The following is a 19,912-nucleotide window of genomic DNA, read 5'->3' as shown; positions in this document are numbered from 1 at the left end:
TAAGGAGTGAATTTTTTTTTCAACGCAAAGAAACTGCAAGGCGAGCGAATATCTTGCAATGAGCGCTTCACTGCAGAGAGGAAAGTTTTTCCATCGAAGCAGCGCGTCTGCTCGCTACGTGACTATGAATTCTCATATTCGGTGAAATAATGGGGGCGGGGGATAAAAAATGATACCTGCAAGCGAGTTTCGTTTTTTTCTAAGTTTTTATTCACCAGAGACGAACGTAAGAATATTTTTTGATTGTCGCCAAAACGACGTCGTGCGAAATTCCTCAACGAATAACCACACGAGACGTCATGTTCAACCAAGTGATTCAAACACTATAATTATTGATTAAAATATACCGCCTGCACACGGACTCCCACACATAGCTACGTAAGCATCAAGTGTGACGCCATTATATCCTACTCAGCGCATAATATGACCAACTGAGATATGTCAAAATCGTAAATCTTTGGCAGAAGCGTTTTATTGTCCGTGACATCACGCTTCCGGTGAGCTATGAAACCGTGTTCCACAAGTCTTGCGTGACTCGCAAATGACATAACTTTACATTGTTTTTCTTGAATATATAAATCATGCGTGAGAAGGAACTGGAGGTAGACGTATTATGCGACGAAGCGTCAGTCTTCGGATGCTATAGAATTCTCACGATCAGCCTATGATGGTGGTTGATTTTCTTTAAAAAAACAAAAACACGAAAAGAAGAAACGTACGTCGGTAGCCGGTAAGAAAAACTGGGTCGAGAAACTTGCTTCCAAACAGTCGATCGATTTAATGTCCAATTTGCGTCGGTCAACCGCAATACGTTCATCTCTCGATCAATCTAATCGGAGTAGAGGTAGGCGAACAGCTGTTGACAGAGAATGGCTGAGATAAGTTCCGCGCTATCTTGCTTCTCGAGAACTCTCGACAACTCTCGAGGAGTCACCGCCTTAATAGGAAGCAAATTAATAGCGTAGCCGTGATTTGCAAATCCGTGTAGTCTACGCTTATATTATACAACCGCGGTTTCACTGCGAGTTAACGTTTGATTGATAGAAGCTTGGCCGAGACGCTCGATCGGCGGGAAGATTCGTATTCCGATATAAAAACGATACCACGTGAAAACCCGGTCTCGTGCCAGCGAATGTGGTCGAGACGCAGAATATTGCGAATTTTCGGAATGATCAGCTCGGGTGATGGAAGATTAGGTGCGGCTGCAAAATCGTCAGACGGTAAACTCTGAGCACAAAATCTCAGATTCGCCGTTCGAAAAGTGAGTTCAACAACGCTCAACGTTCTGTTATCCATAATGTATCAGCTCCTCGCACGATTCCGTGGCACAATTGAAGAAATATCAGCAACAAAACCGCCCCCACTTCTCACCCCAAGCGCCATACGATACGGCAAAGCAAATACGAAACAATTTCTCTTTTTCCGTGCCCTATCTCGCCGCCGACGACGTCTTTCCACTCCATCGCGATGTACTTTATTCACATACACTCCTCTTACTACATATCCGCTCTCTGCACAACGGTATTCGTTACGACGCTACCTCAGCAGTTACTTCTCGTGCAATAACTCGCTTTCTATGAAGATTTTTACTTAAGGAAACCTGCTGCAGAACTAAGGATGATAATTTTAATGAAAAATGTCACTGAAACAGTAGATATCCAACATTATTTGTTCGAACTTCGACGAGCAAATGACGGTGTAAAACGATTTTTTATCAAGCTTTTCTTTTTCTGCTCCGACTCGCCGGTTGGGATTTTATCAAGGCGGGAATAACGAAAATAACCGCAATTCTTGAGAGGCGCGTTCTTTCTTTTTTTTTTTTATACCATTTTACTACACCGCATCGTAGATCGAGAAGCCCAATCAATGATTATCCCACCGTTTTTACACATCGCCAGCTCGTATCTATCGACAGATAGAGGTTTCTTTTCTACTCGAGTCGAGTCGAGTTGTATGTACGGTAGTCAATAAGCTTTAGCCTTCGTGAATTACATCATCGTACCACGCATGCACTCATTTACACCAGCGGAAATAAAAGCCTGTATGACTTGTACGAGCGACGTGACTCAGATTTTAGTGAATTTGAGATCCCGTTCACCGGCTGCCAATCAAATAAGCCTCGCATACAAATATACGAATTCTAATTTATTCATGCACCGTTTTACGATGTTTAGAAGTTAGTAAAGAGATCCAACGATCCGAAGCATGTAAACAGGAAGTATCCCCCTAAAAATTAAAAAAACAAATTAGCGAGTACAAAGGTTCGATTGGATAAGAAAACGGGCGGAATAAAAAATCCATTAACTTTTGACGTATATTTACAACGAGCTTTTTGTCCGGCGCCACGCATTGCGAGTAACTGCAACGTTACACAAGGAATTTCGGTGCTGAGTAGGTACGAGGCGACTTTCACCTAGAATAGGCAAATAAATTTAGGAGAAAAAAAATTCAATTGGAATTAAACACCTGTCAGCGCAGCGGTGAGAAATTTCTCGTCTCGACCAAGACCGCTAATACATATTTTTTTATTCTCCTTTTTCCTGCCAAAGGCTGGCGCCGGTACAACTGGCGCCAGCTTCCCACCGCAGAACAATTGACAAGGTGAACCAGAGTTGAAGACCCACGCCTAGAAGCGGGGGGGTAACACGAGATATACAGAGATCGTAGACCTGCGCGGGAAGTCGGGGAGAAACGTGTCCTGGACGCGTGGCTACGTTATACAGATACAATTGCACGTGGAAACCCGAAGCATGTAGGTCGTTACCGTAAAACTTTAACTGTTAAAATCAGATCTGCAGTGAACTTGGAATAAAAAATAACTCGTTGCTAATCCACCAGAGTGCCTTGTATTGCATTCACGAGTTGTTTGTTTCGTAGAGTTGGACGAGCGTTGAAGATAACGGAAAGTAAATTTGGATAATTTTTTAAGTTTTGAATTTATTGAAATAAAATTAATTAACTTGGAAGTTGATTGTTTCCTCGTGATGTACGTACAAAAAATTTGTCGCGATAAGAACCGACGTTCGCGGTACGCCAGATCTTTTGCTGATACTTGAAGAGACTCGGGGGAAATTACATAACGAATGGATCTTACGCGTTGCAGTTTGGAGAAGATTTAAGAGAAGCGTATACGAGACTTGCCGCAGCGGTGGAACCCTGAATTGCATTAGTGTAAACAAGTGTCGGGAACTGCAGAGATGGGTATGTATATGAGCTGAAGATTAAGGGGCAAAGAATAGAGGCTGCGGGAACGATTTAACCGAGAGGTCTGCGGTTTGTCAGCTATAAGTGCGTAGCTCGTCTTAAGTCGAGTCAAGCGAAGTCAAGTGGTAGATTAAAGGTTACGTTCGAGCCGGGTATCGAGGACGACCGAACAATTATCAATAAAATTAATTGCTCCAAGGCACTGGCCGCAAACACGCGACCCTGAGTACAATACTAATTAATTATTATTATCCTGCCCATTGTTCGCCATCGACTTACCTTTCCAACCGCCTCCTACGACGACGCCCGGTGTCCGATATAATGGCTATATGTATAAGTACGCGCACCTCTGTGGGTGGACGATCACCCTTGACCGGCATATATGTATAGGCATATATATACACAAGCGTGTCATGTTCAGGTACACGCGTGCTTTTACGGCTGTACGAAGAGGCGCCCGGTTATAGGTGTAGGCGCGGGTCAATTATAAACGGTGTAGCTAATGGGAGTGCCTATGCATTTGTTTCACTTGACGAGTGGTAATTGAAGTCGAAAATCGGCCATTAAAAAACGCCACACGCAGCGCTAAGAATTCTTTCGAGTATATGTAATACGGTAAATTGAAATGCGCGACGCTGATAAGCAAACCGGCAACGTGCATCCGCGGAGTATTCGTGTCTGGGGACAATTATCGTTGTACGGATAGCTGGGTCATTTTGCCGTAATCTTACAATTACGGATGTAGATCTACTCACCGAATTCAACGTCTTCCTGGGTACAACTAGGTATGTATACGTATGATGTCTGTCTGCTGTTTAATTGGCGCGAAATGATGTTATCTTGCAACAAACTTACAATTAGACGACCTTTGTTATAACGTATGATCTATACGAATCAAAGAAATGATCGATGCAAACGGAGAGTCAGGCTTTCTGAAACTCGCCTAGATTTTCGATAACCGGCGATTGATGATACGGTTGAATGTAGAAAAATAACCGGATTAATCATTTTCAGCAAAATGACTCGGGGTTTTTCAATCTTCAAAGTTACGTTACACGTATGACTTGAAATATTATTTTTCATCAAATTTTCTATTCAACAACTAAGTCGGAAACCTGAAGCGTGGTAATTTCTTAAAGATATCCATAAAAATCAAGCTTCAGAAATCGTTGAACTTAATTTATTTGTACGATGAATTTTTTACAGATAATTTTGAATACACTCCGTTCGACCAGACAGTAATTTCAATCCTTTATGAAAGTTCGTACACAGAAAAATTGATATTTAAATATCGAAACTTCATAACTTGGCAAGCCTGCAACAAGTCAAGCCTCTTCGTTTTATCGTCCGAATCGAGGACGTTCGCATCTGTTCATGACGAATCTCTCGGTCAGTTTCGAAAGAGATTTAAGTCGTCGTAGATCATCAAATTTGATAATTTTCTTGCGGGGAAAAATCAGGTCAGATGAAGTGACTTGGGCTTAAATTCAGTTCCTCGTAAATTTTAAGTTATAATTTGACGACGAGCATATTTCTTCATTGCGGTGTACGCATTGAAAGTAAGTCAAAGGCAAAGCTGTCAAATATTCGTAAGTGGCAGACCTTCGACTTTTTTGACATGATCGGACCCAGGCCTTAATTACGTGCTCTTCAATCATCGAGCATTAAGATATCACGACTAATCGGGACGAAGCATGGTACGTAGTAGCATTTGGAACAGACGAGAAAACGGCTGCGCTCTCCGCAACAAAAATTGCCATATTGTTTACATATTAATCTGTACCGACTTCTTGATCTATGCCTACCCTTATCTGATACGTTGTAACTGCTATCGTACGATGGTTGATGGTCGTTGTAAATTATTTCACTGTCAGATAAATTCAATTAACTATATCTGATACCTAGAGATATAGGAGTCAATCGTACGAACAGTGCCTTGAAAACAAAACGAAAAATGGCACTAATCATCAGTCATACGAGGATGTATGTAAGATTCTGCAACGCAATATTGTGCTTCTTCGTCGTAAGTATATTGTAACGTACGTCCGACAACTTACTACCCACATCAGTCTTCGTCAGCCATTGACTAACATCAATTCGTACATCTCACTCTAATTAATTATCGATCGATTATAAAACGGAATTTTTTATTTATTTATTTTTTTTTTCTTGGCACGTAATTTTCGCTATCGAGCGACGATTGGCGCAGAGACGAATCAGAGATCGAACGATACACAGGCCCCCGAGGGGATTATGTAAAACGGTATCACATCCATGAAAATATGAATAATCGAGTCGTTTACAGAGCAAGTTCGCCGTGTGACAAGAACATCGTCCCTTATCATTTCATACCTCGGATGTATTCGGTATACATGGTTTTGTCAAACCAACAAAATATATGATTCGGAATGTTTTCAGAAAAGTATGAGTAATCGCCACGTGAGTGCTATGCCAATACGAGGTGGTATCAGTAAAGGCTGATTACGATAACTCACAATCTGAAGTACCAGAGAATTGTAAACTATACGCGCATATTCACGGGCTTTGAAAAATGTAAACAAAATGATTTGTGAAACGTGGTAGGTACGGCAAGGAGAATACTTGACGAATTTCCAGTGCCGAACAGATGTCTCTCATGGAATTCGTCATTCATCGTCACTGAAACCATCCGGATGAAATCTATTTCCGTAAGAGATTTTCTAGGCATTTCGTGGGGGTGATAAAAATTCACGCGAGTATGTAAGTACGTGAGATCAAGACCGTGGTTCCGTTCTAGAAAACGCGGGATTTTTCAGCCCTGGTACATAAATCTCGCAGCATCCGGTGCCGCATGCAGTTACGACCGTGACAGTTCTGCGCACACGCGTAAATGAAAGGTTACCGCACCCCGGGAGAGTATAAACCGGGTGACCAGAAATGCTTCCGTGAAATAAAAGGGGGAGAAAAAAAAAAAGGGCGGCGGCGGAGGAGAAGGTTTCGCCGGGTGATTATGCAGATGCGGTGCACGAGACGAAGAACGAACGTGGGTGGGTTACCGTTGAAAAACCCGAACCTGAAACCACGCGGTCGGGGTCGAACGGGAAAGCTTTTATACTGGCATCGACGCTTGGCGCGCGCGAGCTTTAGCGCAGGAACGTGACGTCACGGCTAAGCGCATGAATCTGCATATCTTTAGAACTCGGAGCTGCAACTCTCCGGGATACCCGTCTTAACTGCAACGGGAGAATCCGACCGACTGGCCACTTGCGGCTGGGGACCTGGTCGAGAGGAAATATTACGAGGAGAACTTGCATTGAGAGTCTGCGTGTGCCTCGTCTTCTTTTCATTCACATTTAACGCCGCAGTCTTGGTGCAGTGATAATATAATCTAGCCGTCAAGCTTGCGGCAACCATTGCATGAATACATCGTAAGGCGAGCCGACAAATCTGCGGATTATTATTGGAAGCTTGAATGGAAAAGTGGGAAAAATTTTACGAGTGCATTTACACTTTCCGATGTGTTGTTTATTCGGTACAATTTTCGAACAGACACTCTGTCACAGGGACTCCGAGCTTGGTCCTTTTATTTTCTTTTCTTTTTACATTCGACGTAGCGTAGCGCAGTTTTGACGAAAACGAAAAAACACCCGTTTCAATCGAACACTTCAATGCCCGCGATGACGTTATATGTATATACTCATACATTGATTCACCAGAGAGAAAAGATACAATTTTCGAAAACCATTTATGTGATTCTTAGACAATTTTCTCGAGTGTTTTATCGTCGTTTAACTCGACCTCAATCACCGCGATTAGAGATTAATTGCGGATAGTGGAGTAATCGGCTACGAGTTACGTACCCAATTCGGGAGAATCGCGATTGCGCGGGAGGTCGTATAATTTTTTTTTTCCGAATCGCCGTAGGAGCTTCGCGAAGGGTTTTTGTATCGTTACAGGATGAGAAGTGAAATTTACGAGGCACGGACGATCAGTCTCGCAGTCTGGATGCCAGCAGGCCCGCGGACCGGGAGGGGGATCGGGAAGAAAAACTACTCTCGTAAAGTGTTTTCGGCCCGATGTGAGACACGTCGGCGTATCTCGATAAATTGGATTTGCAAAGTATACATATATGCATACATATAATAAGCGGAGCGAGCATAGGACCGATTTCACATCATCGAACTCCGACGACTCGGTAAAGGGCATAATGAAAGAATTCCTCAGGTGGAAATAAACCATCGGTTGTCCCGCCGGAGATTCCTCCATGGCTTTATCCTGTAACCATGTAGGGTATGATAGACAAAAATCGAGGATGAATCGAATACGATCAATGGGAAACGTTACTGTACAGCGATTCACGTTTCGGAAAAAAATCGTTGTTCTGCAATTTTATGAATGTCTGATGATGCGGTAAATTATAACAAGGGCAAATATATTCATATTTCATAATAAACTCAACCACCTCGGTTAATGTAAAATTGTGATACAGTGGTTGTTTTCCCCCAAGTTTCGTTACGCTAACGTTAATAACTTCAGCCTCTTAACGTTTCGGGAATCGGGTAGGAAAAGTGCAGATCATGCGGAGGGTATGCGGAACAATTTATAATATTGATAAATGAATCAGCTATAAATTGGTATGTAGAGTTTACTTTGCCAAGAGGAAGTAAACGATTGTGTAAGCTTTGCCAACCGCCGTTCGAAGGTTAATTCAATATTTACCCCGTTATAACGTTTGAACAAGACGGTCATATATATATACATGCATACATACTGTTACAAAGGGTGAAATCACTCGTTTTGTCTACTTTTTAATGATCTAGTAGTCATCATAGATAAAAGACGTTTGTAAACCTCTTATGTCTTTCAAAAGAATGAGGTTGCTGCGTCAACCAATATTATTGTAAAAACAGTCTATCTCGGGACTTTAAACGGAGAGCTTCGTCACAAAATAAATCCTTTTCCTCTCTTAATTTTCCGCTTTGTAACAATACATACGTACGTGTGCTTTTAATTTGTTATGAACGATCAGTAGGTATGTAAATGGTGAAGTTATTTGAAATTAATATTTTCTTTCTAGTTTTTTACTTTTATTTCCATCTTAATCTCTCTTTCGTTCTTTTCCACATTCTGTTTTGTTTTTCCCTGTAAAAAAAAAAAAAAAAAAAAAAAAAAAAAATGTAACGGTATTAAGAAGTAATAATAATACTTATGTTATGCCTATATTGCATGAACATACGCGATCACGAAATCACGGCGCGGTTTATATTACGATCTCGGGGACATCATCCAATTAGCTGCTCTATACTGTGTTTCTAGTGAGAAGAAGATATACGATGTATAGGAAAGAGTCGACAAGTGTCACATATCACTCCGATTAAACTTTGACTTGTCTCTTAATTGCGTATCACCGCGTCACACACGATCGTTACGCCGACGGTGTAGCATTCCGTATTATACATCTACGCTCTCTTACGAGTGTATAAAAAGTCTCGCAGTGCTGCAGGGGGATACACTGCCGCATTAGTAACCGACAATGAGAGTCCGCAGACCATGAAGTGATAAAAGTGATGCAACATTCTCACCGAGAGACGTTGCGAATCGCGCGTTCGTGTGCGCCAGCGAACATTAATATATGTAGGTACATGCGTACACACGCGTGTGCCTACATACGTAAATTTATACGTGGAACATGGACCTTCGTAGGCGGGGACAAAAGCGTGGTTTTTAAAAGTTAGCAAAGACGCCCGTTCGCGTGCGCTCTCCTGCCTAGGGTCTGACTCACAGCTTTGCTCCACCCAACTTCGCAGCTGTAAATTGCCTGCAACGACGGAGGGAAAATACCAACACTGTGTTCCCGATGCAGCCCTGCGTTCATTCCCGACGAGTATTTCGCTCGATCGCTGCTCCCGCATCATGACCGTAAAGTCGTGTCTTGAAACGTCGTCGGAGAGTAAATAGCCTTCGTCGGTTTAACACGGTGATTTGTATCATTTATTTCACCTTCTTCGTACCTACTCCAGAAAATTGAGCTAAAAAGGAAGTGAGGGAAGTTTAACTCATTTCGGTACAATATGGCAAATGGTAATCGTTTATCGAACCTTATACTTATGTCAAGATCAGATTCTGGAAATGAGCTTGTCGCGAATATCTTGTCTGGATTTACAATGGATTGGCACGAGAATGTTCAACTTATCGCATGTCAGCATATTTTTGTAACATCCATAGTACGTTTTCAGCTATTCAAAGAATTTGGAAAAAAACATCTTTTAAAGTGAATTTTTTTTACATCAAAATAATGAAAAATATGAATAACATGTATAGTAAAGTCCGATACTGCCTTGGGCTTCCGGCTAACTTGTTTTCGGTTCGAAACAAGATGCGAGCTCGATTCTATACGAATTATGTAGCAATAACTCCCAATCTCTCACGTCGGCTGCACCGCCAGTCATTGTCGCACAATTCGTATAAAAGCCCAAAGCATTGGGGAACATTTCTGATAACCGTGAACATCATTGTTAGAGATCGGACAAGTTTCTCGAGAATAACGTTTGCTTGCAGATGACGGTCAGCCTTGTGGACTTGATTTTGACACACGAGATGTTGCGAGCTTATTGTAAAAGATACGTCAATGTCATTAGCAGCTTTATTTGATTTATTTGGAGCATCGGCATAAAATATACATGTGCTTGAGTCGCAGAATAAAACGAATGATTATGAATACCTGACACATCTAATTGGTACAAGGCGCAATGGGAAAAAGTGTGTCAGCACAACCGTGGCCGATTATTCTAATCGGTTAACGAAACGAATGTCAACTGCGAGCCACGAGCGTAATAAGCGATAAATTTGGAACTGATGCGAGTAGCGAATTCCTACCTTGCCAATTAAAATCTTCGCCTAGTTCGCGAAAGCAGGTGTCGCTCTCTCGCGGTGCGCGACGGTACGACAAAAACGGTGCTCTTGCTCAAAGGGTAACTGACGAATCTCCGTCGATAACAGGGCTGGCAACAGTAGTATTCGAATAGTCGAAAACAAAAATCATTATTGATGTGACAACGTTACGCGATAGTGGAGATAGTGTAAAGAAACACGACAGGTAAACGACAGGGTGGTAGATATCATTTGAAACGGAGCCTTTAAGACCCTGCAAATCTGCGGCAGTTCGAATTCTCATCATTCCGAGACTTCGAAGAGGCATTCGTGGTATCCGAATTACGTGGGCTCCATTGGCTGCTCGGAGGGGTGAATAAAATCGCTAAAATCGTTCACCGAGCCGTGCAGATTTCGCCCTCTCTCTGTATTGTATACCTTTTATACGGGAAACATACAACCCCCGCGTAAATCGGAACCGTATAATTGAAAAAGCGGAAACCGAGAGGAACTCCGTCGGCTGCGGGACATTTGCTCTCGGAAAATAAAACTGGGCTATACTCACTTTGACAGCGAAGCTCGCTGACTCGGTTCAACATTACAAGAGATCCATTAGAATTCTCCGAAGATGACTATATACGCTCCCCCTTGTCTCCGGTTACCAGGCATCGATCGTATTCTGTCGCGTTGCTGCAGATATGGGGGGAAACCAAATCGTGACGAAAGATGGGGAGGTCTAAATTGCCGTCTGAGAGCCGGACACCCTTGATCTTTCGTCCGGACAAATATTAGCAATAGAGAAAAGTCTTTCAACGTGTTGATAATAACGATCCCCGAGAAAATGTAATATGCTAAAATTTAATCAAGTACAAATGAAGTACACACTTTCATCGGGGTTCGAAAAATTTGAGGAAAAATTACCATTTTGCGATACAATATCCCGAATCCTGAAACTTCATTTGAGACAAGTAGCAGAAATTGTTGAGACCGGCAGTTGATGCTATATTTTTATTCCAACACCGTTTAGTCACTTACAATTAGTCGCAAAATGAGGACTGTTAGTCAACTCCCCGCGATCGCCTTGTCACGAATAACAGTTTCACGAAAGAATTTATCTCGGCGTCGGAACGTTTATGGAAAGTATATACACATCATTCACAATAACGACCATTAAATGATGTGTGCAGTCGTGATTCCGCATACGTGAAAGCTTCGTAAATCTTATCTCACTCTTGACAAAACAATTTATCTTGACAGTTCGCGGTAACTTCGGCCAATTAAGGAAACGATTAAATCAATTCCCCGCTTATACGCACAGTTGTATTTCTGCTTGGGATTTTTGATTTTGGAACAGAAAACCAACTTCATTATTTCGACAAAAATTTCACGATTCGTGAAATTTTAAGTCAAAATCGTAAATGTATTTTCGTTTGTGACTTTACGAAGCCTGCTACGCGAGATTTACTTACTCTGGGTGCAACTAGACTCAAAGCTGTCCTAATTTTAGCGAAGCAGATGCTTACACATTGCGCCAACATTCGTATAGTGTACGTACGTGACTTCGAAGGCTCAAAGTCTTGTTGACGTGAATGGTCATTAAAATAATGTAACAAGTTTGTTGATCGACGGGGATCGAGTTCCTCCGTGTTTTTCCAACACGCCGCGAGCTCGGCAGTGGTTTTATTAGTGCGGCTTAGAACAACAGAAGGAAATAAACAAAATCAACAGACGAAGCGTCTGGTCATGTAGACCCACACTGCATGAATGGTAAGAATAATATACGAATGCGAAAAAGGCAGCGCTCTGGAAACCTTCAAGTCGTTCGTCCTCTGCACAATGCCAAGGTCTGAGAACCGCGTTTCCCTCTCGGGTTTAACGTCTGACTGGACTACCTATACAATATATTTGGTATCGATACAACGGCCATGCAATACACTGTTGAAAGCGGCGAACACACGTTACAGTCACGTTTCGACTTTCCCTACAGGAATAAGGCGCCACTTTATTGGCAAACCGTACGTGAGAAGTGCAGAAACAGTGGAAATCCGACGGACCGATTGGCGGATTTATTTAACACGGTCACATTCCTGGTGAAAATGATTTCTATGATTTTCTACAGATTTTTAGAGAATTTGGGACATTTCTAAAAATTTTATGCAAAAAATTTTTATTACAAAAACTTGTAGATTTTTAGTAAATAATTTACAAGGCATTACAATTTTTAACGACTATTAATAGTTCTTTACGAAAAACTATGCATATTTACAATTCTTTACTAAATAATACGAAATGCTCCAATGTGTGTAAAAATTCTTAGTAGGAAAAATATTCACCAAACGCGTATTCACGTTCGTCGGGACGACTGTCTATTTTCATCTACAGTATGAAAATAACTGGAGATCGTGACAAACGCCACGTTAAGTATTCTGATTAGAACGCATGACACACGTGCCTCGCGGGGTGTGAGACTTAGTCGAAAGTTGCCGACCCGATTTGCAAGCGACCAACCGCGTTTACATTCAAGCGCGTGTAACACACGTCGCACCTCTCGGGGATCAACGGCGCGTGGAACAATTACCATAAAAACAATCAACCCGATGACCCGCGGGTTTACCCACACATTAAAATCCTCGTCCTTCGTCCTCGTACACGAGTCGCGACGAGGGTAACGCAGGCCTTGGACACGCGTCTCGCAAGGTGAGATACCTCGGTAATTGGCGGTGGTGTCAGCGTAAAATCGAGCGAGAATTATAACGGTGAAAAGCACAGACGCACCGCCACCACCGCCTGCGCATGACCCACGGTTCATACGTCATGGTCGTACGGCAGAGGTGCAACACCGTAAAGCTTCTGCATATCCAGCGTACAGGTATTGAAGGTGGGTTTGTGCAACGCGCACTATCGACCATCTGTCCGGATGATATACGGACGAGGATTTCTCGACGCCGTCCTCGGCTATTCGAGCTGTAAGCCTGCGCGATCGAATAGGCTTACAAGGTATACGCGGGATGAATAGGTGCAAACTAACGCGTGTACCGTGTAGTACCGCAGGAGCCATCATCGGACGTTAATCGCTGGACTCTAGACCCGAGTGAAAGCTGCAGCCCGTTACTTTGGCTTCCGAAGATCTTCGGCTAATGCACCGCAGTTGCGTATAAACCGCAGGCGTATGCGTCCTGCAAGAAAAGGAAATCATTAGCCACGGCAGGCAGCGGCAAAGGCTTACGACTCTTGGCCGATCATTTACTTGCCATTCCTCCTCGGCTGGTACCTGTACCTCAAACCTTTCCTAACTTGCCGCGCTTAATCACCGCCGCAGCGGTTTGTTCTACTCGGGATAGGTGGGTAGCTGGGTATGCGTATATTTTGCTTTATGCCTGGAACCAGTCGGGCATCTTAACCACTTGCTGCAATGGACTAGTCAAAACTTACTCGATGACTGAGATAAGGGCGAGGCAGACGACGATAGCGTACCATAAGACGTCTGACTGTACCGGAGAAAGACCGCGGGGTGACAAAACCGGCGTTGTCAACGTGACGTGAAACATTTTTACTTTATTAAACATTCACCGGCGGTGAAACAGCCGTTGCAGAAGTTTTATAAGCGCCAGCTGTGGAATTCACGAATGGCAAAATAAACTCCATTCCCCATCATCCGCAAGTGTTTCACCTTTCTCAATCATCTTTTAAGCTGTTATAACGCTGCTGTTATAATCTCGGCCGCATCTATACGTATAATGTCACGTATATAATACGTTTATACGACTCCCTTCGGAGGGAAAAATGCCATCTCGGGGTTCCGCGCATTTCATGATTGGGTATCATTTTCTCGGAGCAATTACGTTACGTATCTGGTAAAACAGTCGTTCGGGTGACTCGTGACATTTCATCCCCTAACAATTATCGTTATACTTAATGCACGTGGGTTGCAGCGTATCTCGTTTCGTTTACATTCCGAATTTCAGTATAGACCTTCATTATTTGTCTGTAGGCGGGATAGCTGACGTCAGGGTCGTGAAAAGAAGTGGAAAATCGAACAATCCAGCTTTTACTGGTCGACGGCTCCTTGCGATCTACTCCTTCATGCTCGTTCCGCGATTCCGATGTCTTCCCGATGGCTAAACGACTCCATAAAAGTCCTTTATGCCGCTCCGGAAGTGACAACGGAGTCTCTATAGGGCTAACAAACCACGGTGCGCATCCTGTCACCATCGCCAGTTCGGAATCCTGAGGATAAATGTTCGTCAAAGTTTCCTTGGAAGTTTCCAACGAAAGGATACTCTGTCTTTGAACGGTCCGAAGAGTGACTATTCACTGATATCAGTATGTATCCACCGATTCATATTTATCGAAGGTACTTATGACAATATCGTTCAGAATGACTGACGCCACATGCAAACTCATACTGAAATATCGCGCAAAACGAAAGTTGTAATCTCTCGATTTTTGGAGATTAATGCTCTTACAGTAAAGAGACTTTTTTGCGATTTGTTTAAGAGAATATCAATCCACGCACACCTGTAACCTTGATGAGTTCCAAAACAGGTACATCTTTGTTAGGCAATGAATGTGGTGAATGCCATGCGAATTACTCACCAACGAATGTATCACGGAGAGAAATTTACGTGAACCACTGTTGCGTAGATACGATAAATCTGAATTATCGCACAAGTTCAGCGATATATGTTCATTTCTTTTAACAACTGTAACTGTAATGGTATGCACATTGCCGATTCTACAGTAACAACTACAACAAGACTATCGCTCGACTTGCTTAATAAATCGTCTTTATTACAGGTGTCTAAAAATATTTACAATGAATTTAACTGATGAGATTCGTTTTCGTTGCTCTGATTCTTCTGGCCAAGTCTTTGAGCTGCGTGACATTTCTTCATCAGCGAGACTTATTCGTGTATCCTTCATTATAGTTCTCCAGATACTAACGGTGACGCACTTAACATGATCAATGCGTACTTTATACGGTGTTCGAATCGCGTAACAAGTAACCGGGGCGACACCGACGTGTCGTATTTTCGCAATGACCGTCACCACATCGCAGTTAATCGATATGATGTGACGTCGATGAGCTGATCGATCGGAGCCGAACGATTTTTTTTCCCCGAGTAAAAAATAACAATAACAATATCTCAAGTCGTGTTCCTTCTTTTTTTTTTTATTTCTCATCCTTTTTCCTTTTTGCCCTTCGATTTCGTTTATCCGACGATCAGCTTAAATTTGCATTGAATAGTAACACGCGATTATACAATTCTCCCACATGTCACACACATACACGCATGTCTACACGTGCCTTTGCATTGCGCTTCGGAATATCGCTAGCAGAACCAATCAAAAGTATATTATTCACTGATAAGCGACAATTGAATTCTCGCGTATCTACACGCTGCAGCTGCTGCACGGTGAAGTAGATCTGATTCTCGTATTATGTACATCCATACGGTGTTTCGACCAAACGTTGCAGTGCACGGGATCTCCTATTACAGTCCGATTCTATCGATTCGTAATACAATAAACAGATTTCGGTTTTCCTTGCTGCGTTTGATTGTAACAAGAGTGGTAACGACAATTAACGACTATCGTATTCATGTCATGAAACCCATTTTCGCATCCTGCAACCGTATAGGTATGCAAACCAGGAGTCTTCGTTGAAGGGTTCCGTCGCGAACGATATCTCGCCGGTAGATAAGCAATAGAAGTTACATCTTACGCACTTACAGAACGTATGATGTTACTTTGGTTCCCTGCGTCTTGACGCGATATATCGTTTGCGTCAAGACCCTTCACCGAAAACTCCCGGGTCAAGAAGATCGCAATATAGCACTTGTTAAGAAGCTGGGATGGTCAACTGTCACGTTCACTTCCCAAGTGAAATGACTTCGCAATCACCCTGTTACCGGATGCTTATCGACATTTGTCATTAATTCCGAACATCTCGTATATTATATACTATATGTAAAATATAACGTGTACTACACGGACCCGATATCATTTTGGGAAAGTTTGTTGAACTTTGGGCACGAGGATATATTGACCCTCGAGTGGTTTACGTTGCGGGCACGTTACCAGCTTTCGTTATAAGACGGTACGATGGTCAGTCAATACACTGTGTGACGTTCACTCTCGAGCACTGATCCGTACAATGTAGTACGTGGATACGGTATGCTTATCGATCGGACGCCGACAGTTGATAGAATATACCAATCTCTGGGTGATAATTCATAAACGCGTCACACAATTTCTGACGACTAATTCGCGCGGCTGGACGAGTCGATGGTTATAATATCCGTAATACTGGTACGCGGATAACTCGGCGTGTTTCTTAGTTCAACTTACGACATTCTGCTAAGTCTTGTACCACCCGTCTCGGCCGCGCCGGTCTATAAGAACTGTAATGGTTATTGCCAGGCTTGTTTGCTTCCCGCGCATAAGCTTAGCTATTTATTTGACGGCTTCGATATCCAAGGGCCTAGGCGAACACTTTAGTCTTCGATAACAACGAGGTCACGGGAGCCGACGTCGGTGCCAACGTTGCGGAAGAGAAAAGAAAGAGGAAAATAAAACGTTACAGTCGCATCGCTGCTCTTTTCGTTGCAATTACACTGCTTTGTTCACTCGGCGGAAATGTTAACCTCGGCTATAATCTGACACGAATCGGCTAGGTCTAGGCTCGCTGTTACATTCGTTGAGTTAGATTTAGAGCCTGCGGACGTACCCTCGGTGTGCTTGATTTTACGTTCGATAAGAACGCGAAGCGTTCTGCCCTACTTTTACCAGAGTCGAACCATCATCCCTGTCAGCCTGCCCTTTGTTCGTTGGGTCCTCTTGGAACAAGTGCGAATTTCGTCCGAGACTTTTCTTTCCTTTCGCTTGTACAGCTCTGGAGAAATTCAGATACTAACAGAATAAATTCACGTTTTCTTACCGCCATCGTTGTTACACTCTTCGTTCGAATGGAAATCTAATCCAAACTGCGGATAGTTGTAGAAGCCGGAGCCTGGTCGAAATCGCGTTAAATTTCCTTAGAAAATTGAGCGCCTTGGGCTGGTCCCTGGAGCTGATTGCAGAGAACGGAGACAAAGCTTGAAGCTGATTGGAAAAAGGGCGGAACGCAAAGGTGGAGAAGGAAAAAGTTGGAATCTCTACCAAACTGAAGAAATGAACGATGGAGTTCAAGAATACTAGTTCAAGATAAACTCGGTATAATAAAAGATACTTTTGGTGTGAAAAATCAGTGAGAAAGAATATATATAACAAGATTCGGAGAACGGACGAAATGGGGTCGAGGATGTGGAAATCACGCGTTCCGAATTTTTAAGGAGAATAATGGAAGCGAGTTTCCGAATAAGAAACTTTTAGCCGCCGATAGATAGGAAATGTTTTCATATTCTGGAACAAATGTTGTTGAACCCTGGAGGGTGTATCTCGCATCTCTTTATAATTCCATTACGAAAATCGGACGAATGGCAGCCGTCGTTAGCAAATTTTACGACAGAATGAGCCTGTCGTTTTCCAAGGAAGTTTATCTCACTTCGGAAGAAAAGGTATTTGCCCCGTACGTACGGGGGTGGAAGACTTCGAAGAGGGAGAAGCGGTGACAACAAGGAGGTGGCGCAGTCGGGCGGATTTTAGGGTTGGATCAATGACCCGAGCCACAGTTCGACACACGCCCGAATTCCCGTGTAACAGAATTAGGCGGCGATGAGGGCTCGTTCCCTACAGGTGGTCCACTATACTGGTATCGGAAATTACCCGGGAAAAAAATGGACACACAGGGCGAGTATAATCCACGTCTAATTCATATCGTAATTAAGTTTGCGTGTGCCTAATTCTCCTTATTCTTCGATAGGTTGTACAGTGCGTGAAAAAACGTGAGACGGGTATTTTATTGCGTGCTGATTCGACCCTTCAAATTGTAAAATCAGTCCTAAGGTTTACCCCCAAAAATTAAGGGATGCAAACCCTGAGGGCTTATGGTGAATAATATTCCATCGGTTTGATTAAAAAAAAATTCACCTCATCGTCGAGAAATCGTAAAAAAAAACATCGATTCTTGGGGTCAAACTTTCGGTCCGATTTTTACCTCTCGAACGGCCGAATTACCACGTGAGAAAATACATGTTATGTTCGATGTTTTTCATACACTACGATATATTATCACATAAAAAAACGAAGAAATTCGGTGCGGTACTCCTCGGATACTTTCCTAACGTCAGCGATGCGCAGTTCGATCGTATCGCGCGCAGGGTTTGGTTATCAAAAAATCACAACACGCGAGAAATTCGATAAGCGAAGCCTCATCCTCCTCCTCCTGATCCTCCTCCTTGGTATTCGTCACGGTATGCAACTTCCAGCGTGACAACATATACATACCTTGGCATTTATTGGTCGCGTGGGTCGATGCCCACGACTGTAATATTTTACCCGGACCAAGTGTAATTTATTTTCTGCAAAGGGCGCGCCAAAGATTGGATGGGTAGCTTTTCAATTCGACAGCGTCAAAGCTTCCGCTTCGCTGTTTGTACACGTACGAATGTACTATACGTATCTGTATATTCAGGATGCCATTCATTACTCGGGTGTTTCGTACTTTCAGCTTTTTTTATACACCTGTAGATTGCAGGGGCTCAATCTCATGCCGATTGACTTCACTTCGAGCATACGTTTAACGACGTTTTTTTCACGCAGGATCTTCACGACGATAATTACGAAGATTTTACGTCGTGCCTTTTGCCGAGCGTTTTTTTTTTTTCTCTGATTTTTTATTTATTTTTTTATTTTTCGCCAACGCCACCGAAATGCGAAACAGTCTATAGTACGGCACGTCTCCCTTACCTGAAACAAAAAGAAGCGTTTCACGTTTTAGTATACCGATAAATGAGTATTGTGTATACCTACAAACACGTCATATCGTATGATGTACATTGTACGATATATAATTAAAGTTTTGTCATCGCAGTAAAATAATATTTGCACGAGGCCGTATGTACGCGGTGTCTGCTGTAGTTATAATATCCGCACAGATGTTATTTTCCTCTTTCAACGTCCCATGTAGCGTGAATATCTCGCGCACGTCGACTTTTTGCGGTATAGATACAAGGAGAGAAAACAAAGAACAAAAAAGACATGAGAGACGGAAAAAAACGAGTGTGTAAAGCGGAGTAGAGAAAAAAAAAATTTAAAAAAAAAAGAAAAAAAAAAGAAAAACAGCAGGATGTAAAAGAGACGGCGCAGTTGCTCTATGCCCCCGTTGACACATTAGTATAAGATCTTCAAGAAGTCTGCGCGTTTTATAACCTCATCATTACTTATCGCCGACGACCTAGAAACGGCATTCAGATAACAATCTGTAGCTCGGTAGATAGATGGCATGTTATACATTTCACCGAATACTACGTAAAAGCTGCATCACTACGACGCGTTAATTTATACCTACTGCAAGATATACATTATACCTATAGGCGTATGCTCTCATTATGTCAACGGAAATAAAGAGATATTTTGTCGTGACTGAAATGGTTTTTATAATAACGCGAGCATGTTTAACGCGTTTTGTCATACGTGTTTTCCGTACACGAGTACCCGTTTTCTACGACGGTCGAGTGGAGTCTACGAATGCGCGTGCGCGGAGTACACAAAATACCACTTTTCAGTTCTAGCAGTTAAAAGTCGTCTTTTCCGCACTGCCGTCTCGAACAAATCGGACATCACGCGGCGCTAACCTCAATTCCCTGCTTCGTGAACAAGCGTGTAGCATGATATTGTTGTATAAAGAATCGCGTGCAGCGAGAAGCAACGGTCTTTTCGCCGCGTGTATTTGCAATATTCATTTTTGGCTAGTATG

General features: G+C 42.7%; 1 protein-coding gene and 1 long non-coding RNA gene across 4 annotated transcripts in view; one reads left to right on the top strand and one right to left on the bottom strand.

Annotated features, from left to right (window-relative positions):
• LOC124187935 (dual 3',5'-cyclic-AMP and -GMP phosphodiesterase 11) overlaps positions 1–19,912 on the bottom strand; it is a 91,993-nt gene that overhangs the window by 62,035 nt on the left and 10,046 nt on the right. The window contains exon 1 of one of the 3 annotated variants that reach the window (XM_046580120.1): positions 18,442–18,467. The exons of the other annotated variants lie outside the window; for them this stretch is intronic. The gene's annotated coding sequence lies outside the window, so the exon portion shown is untranslated. Of the gene's footprint in view, positions 1–18,441; positions 18,468–19,912 lie in introns of those variants that run through there. 3 annotated transcript variants of the gene reach the window in all.
• On the top strand, positions 14,889–17,923 carry LOC124187961. The gene is made up of 2 exons (XR_006872206.1): positions 14,889–14,998; positions 17,050–17,923. It is a non-coding gene; the product is annotated as an uncharacterized LOC124187961 (long non-coding RNA).

Source organism: Neodiprion fabricii, chromosome 1 (genome assembly GCF_021155785.1).
Source record: "Neodiprion fabricii isolate iyNeoFabr1 chromosome 1, iyNeoFabr1.1, whole genome shotgun sequence".
Classification (NCBI taxonomy): Eukaryota; Metazoa; Arthropoda; class Insecta; order Hymenoptera; family Diprionidae; genus Neodiprion; species Neodiprion fabricii.
The sequence above is the reverse complement of the archived record's forward strand: the minus strand, read 5'-3'. Positions and strand labels throughout refer to the sequence as shown.